This window comes from Procambarus clarkii, chromosome 28 (assembly GCF_040958095.1).
Source record: "Procambarus clarkii isolate CNS0578487 chromosome 28, FALCON_Pclarkii_2.0, whole genome shotgun sequence".
In the NCBI taxonomy this organism is placed as follows: Eukaryota; Metazoa; Arthropoda; class Malacostraca; order Decapoda; family Cambaridae; genus Procambarus; species Procambarus clarkii.
Window position 1 is genome coordinate 40,604,655 of NC_091177.1, and position 6,000 is coordinate 40,610,654.

Sequence of the window (6,000 nt, forward strand, 5' to 3'; positions counted from 1 at the left end):
ATATGGTAGCCACGGTGATATGGCAGCCACAGTGATATGGCAGCCACGGTGATATGGTAGCCACGGTGATATGGCAGCCACAGTGATATGGCAGCCACGGTGATATGGTAGCCACGGTGATATGGCAGCCACAGTGATATGGCAGCCACGGTGATATGGTAGCCACGGTGATATGGTAGCCACGGTGATATGGCAGCCACAGTGATATGGTAGCCACGGTGATATGGTAGCCACGGTGATATGGTAGCCACGGTGATATGGTAGCCACGGTGATATGGTAGCCACGGTGATATGGCAGCCACAGTGATATGGCAGCCACGGTGATATGGTAGCCACGGTGATATGGCAGCCACAGTGATATGGCAGCCACGGTGATATGGCAGCCACGGTGATATGGCAGCCACGGTGATATGGCAGCCACGGTGATATGGCAGCCACGGTGATATGGCAGCCACGGTGATATGGCAGCCACGGTGATATGGTAGCCACGGTGATATGGCAGCCACGGTGATATGGCAGCCACGGTGAGATGGTAGCAACAGTGATATGGTAGCCACGGGGATATGGCAGCCACGGTGATATGGCAGCCACGGTGATATGGTAGCCACGGTGATATGGCAGCCACGGTGATATGGCAGCCACGGTGAGATGGTAGCAACAGTGATATGGTAGCCACGGTGATATGGCAGCCACGGTGATATGGCAGCCACGGTGATATGGTAGCCACGGTGATATGGCTGCCACGGTGATATGGCAGCCACGGTGAGATGGTAGCAACAGTGATATGGTAGCCACGGGGATATGGCAGCCACGGTGAGATGGTAGCAACAGTGATATGGCAGCCAGAATGATATGGTAGCCACGGCGATATGGCACCCACAGTGATACGGGAGACACGGTAATATGGCAGCCACAGAGATATGACAGCCACGGTGATATGGCAGCCACGGTGATACGGCAGCCACGGTGATATAACAGTCACGGTGATACGGCAGCTTTTGATGCGCTCTGGCGCAAGGCAGATGCCTGTGGTGGTAATGGTGTTGGGGGACGCCGTGTGTTGTGTTGAGGGCGTTGGGGACGCCGTGTGTTGTGTTGGAGACGCCGTGTGTTGTGTTGAGGGCGTTGGGGACGCCGTGTGTTGTGTTGAGGGCGTTGGGGACGCCGTGTGTTGTGTTGAGGGCGTTGGGGACGCCGTGTGTGTTGTGTTGAGGGCGTTGGGGACGCCGTGTGTGTTGTGTTGAGGGCGTTGGGGACGCCGTGTGTTGTGTTGAGGGCGTTGGGGACGCCGTGTGTTGTGTTGAGGGCGTTGGGGACGCCGTGTGTGTTGTGTTGAGGGCGTTGGGGACGCCGTGTGTGTTGTGTTGAGGGCGTTGGGGACGCCGTGTGTGTTGTGTTGAGGGCGTTGGGGACGCCGGGTGTTGTGTTGAGGGCGTTGGGGACACCGTGTGTTGTGTTGAGGGCGTTGGGGACGCCGTGTGTTGTGTTGATGGCATTGGGGACTCCGTGTGTGTTGTGTTGAGGGCGTTGGGGACGCCGTGTGTTGTGTTGAGGGCGTTGGGGACACCGTGTGTTGTGTTGAGGGCGTTGGGGACACCGTGTGTTGTGTTGAGGGCGTTGGGGACGCCGTGTGTTGTGGTAATATTGGCGTAGCAAGGTCGGTGCATAATGACGCAGGAAGTGGTTGTGGGGAGGTGTGGCGTTATATTGAGGTCATCAGTGGTTGGGATGACCAGAGGAGATAGTGTGTCGGAGTGGGTAAGTCTTATGGATAAGATGAAATGTGGATAATTGCAGGAGTTGGTGGCTGCAGTAGGCGACCCAAGTCGATATATCTAGCAAGACTCATAAAAGACTAATAAAAATTCATTATTTTCATTAAAATTTTCATTAATTAAGTTGGAGTGGGTAAGTCTTATGGATAAGATTATAAGGTAGAATTTCAAAATTTCAGGTGTTGGTGGTTGCAGTGGACGAGCCAAATAGATATACTAATTTCTCATTAATTAAGTTGTTACAGGAATCTCGCTAGAGGCGAGCCAGTGGCAGTATGATGCATTAGTGACATTAGTTGTGAAATTATTTTAGTGAGGTATTTATTGTGATAATGTATGTGTATGTATATACTGTATATTACCTCATCGGCACCATTACTGAGTGTTAGGCTTGAGAAGGTCCCCCGGGATCATGTCACAGAGCTTCAGGTAGAGTAAAAGGGAAGCCATGAGGCTACACTCAGTAATTCTAGAAAAAAAGGGGGGAGGAAGTGAAGCCAACGTGACGTTATAGGCGAAATTCGCCCCCTGACATCAAAGCAGGGATAAGGGCCAGCTGCAATGGCTTTGCAGCTGCGCTCAGGCTATATACGGGGAGAGAGTAAGGAGCCGAGGGGGTGTTATGTTATAATGGGATCGAGCCAGGGGGCTCCGAGGGAATATTTTGCAGGTACAGCGGTCGGGAAGGTGTGAATACAGGTGAACACACTCTGGGCAGATGGGCCTAGAGTAATGTGCTACAGCTGTGGTGAGCACAACAAGGAAGGATGACCAGAGAGCTGTGAGGTATCTACAGCGTTCTGGGGTTGGTGCCCTGGAACGAGACGTCAGTACAGACCCGAGGGAACATGACCCTGGGGGTAGGAATCTCCGTTGCTCTGGAGACCAGGATCACGTTACCTCAGAGCAACGATGGGACATTGACAACATTCACCAGGCTGGACAGCCTGGGTTTTGTCTGAGTCATGGAGGATCTATGACCTAGCAACCATGGGACACGAAGACAAGAGAAGTGATGGAGCCAATTGTGGAGGAGGCCAGTGAAACATTGTGTGATCATTGTAAGCCCTTATGTCAACAGCACAGGGCAAGATATTAAATTGTTATTAACTTGTTACTAAGGATGAAGAACCTTAGATATATATGTGTTGTGTATATATTAATGCCTAGTGTCATTTCTGTTTAAGTGCCAGCATTCTGGTCCATGTAATTTTATGGTTATGTTTGTATGTAATTATATGTCAGCAGTTTAGGTATATGTGCATTGTTGGAGATGGGAAAAAATGGGACTATTTTACCTACGCTATGATATGAATATAATGTATATGTTGGAGAAGTGTTGTGAGTCATGTCGGGGAAATTTTTAATTTAGTTCATCGTGTGCATGATGAACTTATTGGATGAATTTTTAGTTGTACATATATGGTGGGTGCATCCTCCAGGTCCTTGCACCAATGGAACCATTGCAATGATGCATATGGGGACATATGCGTGTTTAAGGAGGGGAGTGGTGTTGTAATCCACAAGTTAGTAGGAATTATTAGCTAGAGGATCATTACTACAACACTTAACGAATGATGATTGGAAGTACATGTAAGTAGACAGACTATGGATCACATATCTAAGAAAGGTCAAGGGATTAAGACTGCAGCTGCTTAGCCAAACTAATAATTCCTGGAAAGAGGACCCAGGCTTCTAGGAACAAGGTTACCGTTACCGCAGGGAGCCGGTCGGCCGAGCGGACAGCACACTGGACTTGTGATCCTGTGGTCCCGGGTTCGATCCCGGGCGCCGGTGAGGAACAATGGGCAGAGTTTCTTTCACCCTATGCCCCTGTTACCTAGCAGTAAAATAGGTACCTGGGTGTTAGTCAGCTGTCACGGGCTGCTTCCTGGGGGTGGAGGCCTGGTCGAGGACCGGGCCGCGGGGACACTAAAGCCCCGAAATCATCTCAAGATAACCTCAAGATAAGATTCTAGGGATAAGGTTAATCGGATTATACCTTCCTTGAGAGGCGGGGTGAAATATTTGAGGCCAGAGCGGACTGGAGACAGTCTGATTGTGGGAGTGGAACTGAGAAGTCCTCTGGATCCCCGTTTGCGGCAGCAGCGAAGTGTAGCAGACAGCTATGCGAGAGCCTGTTGTGATCTTAGTGACCAAGTTAAGTCTGCAGTATGTGAGTATTGAATGAAAGACTAACCGGGGTGGAGCGTTGTAGTAATCATTCCGTATTAGGGACTTAGGCGGAAGTTACGAGTGTGGGTGGTGATCGCGGAGGTCAAGTGGTCTATGGGTATTGGAAGTGTATTGACCTAATAGAGTATGTTAATATGTTATTATTTGTCAGAGTCTATTCTTTGTAATTCAATGACAAAACCCGACGGCCTTTAAATACCTTCCATATGTTCATTCATTGTGTTCCAGTACAAACCTAGTGGTACGCCTCAAGGGTCTGGTGTGTGTAGGAGTACACGGTGGTAGTAACGGTTGCTGAGGCAAGGTGTTATGTATTGTGTATTCGCTGTGTTCGGAATGAACCGGGGTTCAGCGTCACGACAATACGGCAGCGACGATGAAACGGCAGCCACGGTGATACAGCAGCCATGGTGATACAGTAGCCACGGTGATACGGCAGCGACGGTGAAACGGCAGCCACGGTGATAAGGCAGCCACGGTGATACAGTAGCCACGGTGATACGGCAGCCACGGTGATATGGCAGCCACGGTGATACGGCAGCCATGGTGATACGGCAGCGACGGTGATACGGTAGCGACGGTGATACGGCAGCGAAGGTGATACGGCAGCCACTGTGATATAGCAGCCACGGTGATACGGCAGCCACGGTGATACGGCAGCCACGGTGATACGGCAGCCAGTGTGATACGGCAGCGACGGTGATGCGGCAGCCACGAGGATCCCCACCCGGGGCCCTCCAGTGAGGATCCCCACCCGGGGCACTCCAGTGAGGATCCCCACCCGGGGCCCTCCAGTGAGGATCCCTACCCGGGGCACTCCAGTGAGGATCCCCACCCGGGGCCCTCCAGTGAGGATCCCTACCCGGGGCACTCCAGTGAGGATCCCCACCCGGGGCCCTCCAGTGAGGATCCCCACCCGGGGCCCTCCAGTGAGGATCCCCACCCGGGGCCCTCCAGTGAGGATCCCCACCCGGGGCCCTCCAGTGAGGATCCCCACCCGGGGCCCTCCAGTGAGGATCCCCACCCGGGGCCCTCCAACAGTAAAGGTACAGGTGACTACAACAGAGGATGATGTTAACTTCCAACTAGTCCAAGGCAGAAACAGCATGAAACGGGACAGGTTACAGCGACAGGGTGAGCAGCAACAGCAGCAGCAACAGCAGCAGCAACCTCAACAACAAAAACAACAACAAGACGAAGACAGTGAGTGGCACACCCTAATCTTTCCTGCAATGGGATTAACAGCAGCAGAGAAGTACAGATGGATTATTGAGGCCGCCCGCGCCCACAGAGCAGAGTATCGAATAGAGAGCAGGTGTGTAGGTGGCAATGTTAGTGCAAGGGTGCAGGGGCACAGAGCCCTGAAGTACTTCACAGAGACCAGTCTCGAGTATAGAGGTAAGAATGTTAAATTGTTGGAAGCAAACCCACAGATAAGACAAACTAAAATTATAATTAAGAACTATAGTATTCATGTTGACGTGGAATTTCTCAAGGACTATGAACAGATTGTTTGGGTCGAGCGCAACACTGGACCAGGGGGACTGTCCAAAATCAAGCAATTGCTATGTGGAAGGGAGACCTGCCCCCAGTCATTAAAATACCAGGCATGAGGGAGTGCAAAGTGGAGAGGTATATTGGCAGCCCGTCCTTGTGTGGCAACTGTCAACGGTGGGATCACAGAACGTGGCAATGTGATCGCCCAATTAGATGTTGGTGTTGCAGTGGCTCTCACGACACCAAGCAGTGTCTGGCCAAGCTTAAACCGGGTGGGGGTGGCGGGGTAATACTTAGATGTGTCAACTGCTAGCAGCCCCATCATGCCTGGAACAGATATTGCAGCAAGAAGCCTGCCTGGCAGGGCTTGAGAAGGACGCCGACGCAGACAGCAGGTGGGCCAGTGAACAGGGGTGGGAGTGGCTCCGTAAACAGTACCACAGCAAGCCAGGGTCCAGCCTCCAGTAGGCAGACACCAGCCTGGGGTAGTGGTGGAGTGACCCACCACCATCCCGCACAGGCCCAACCAGAC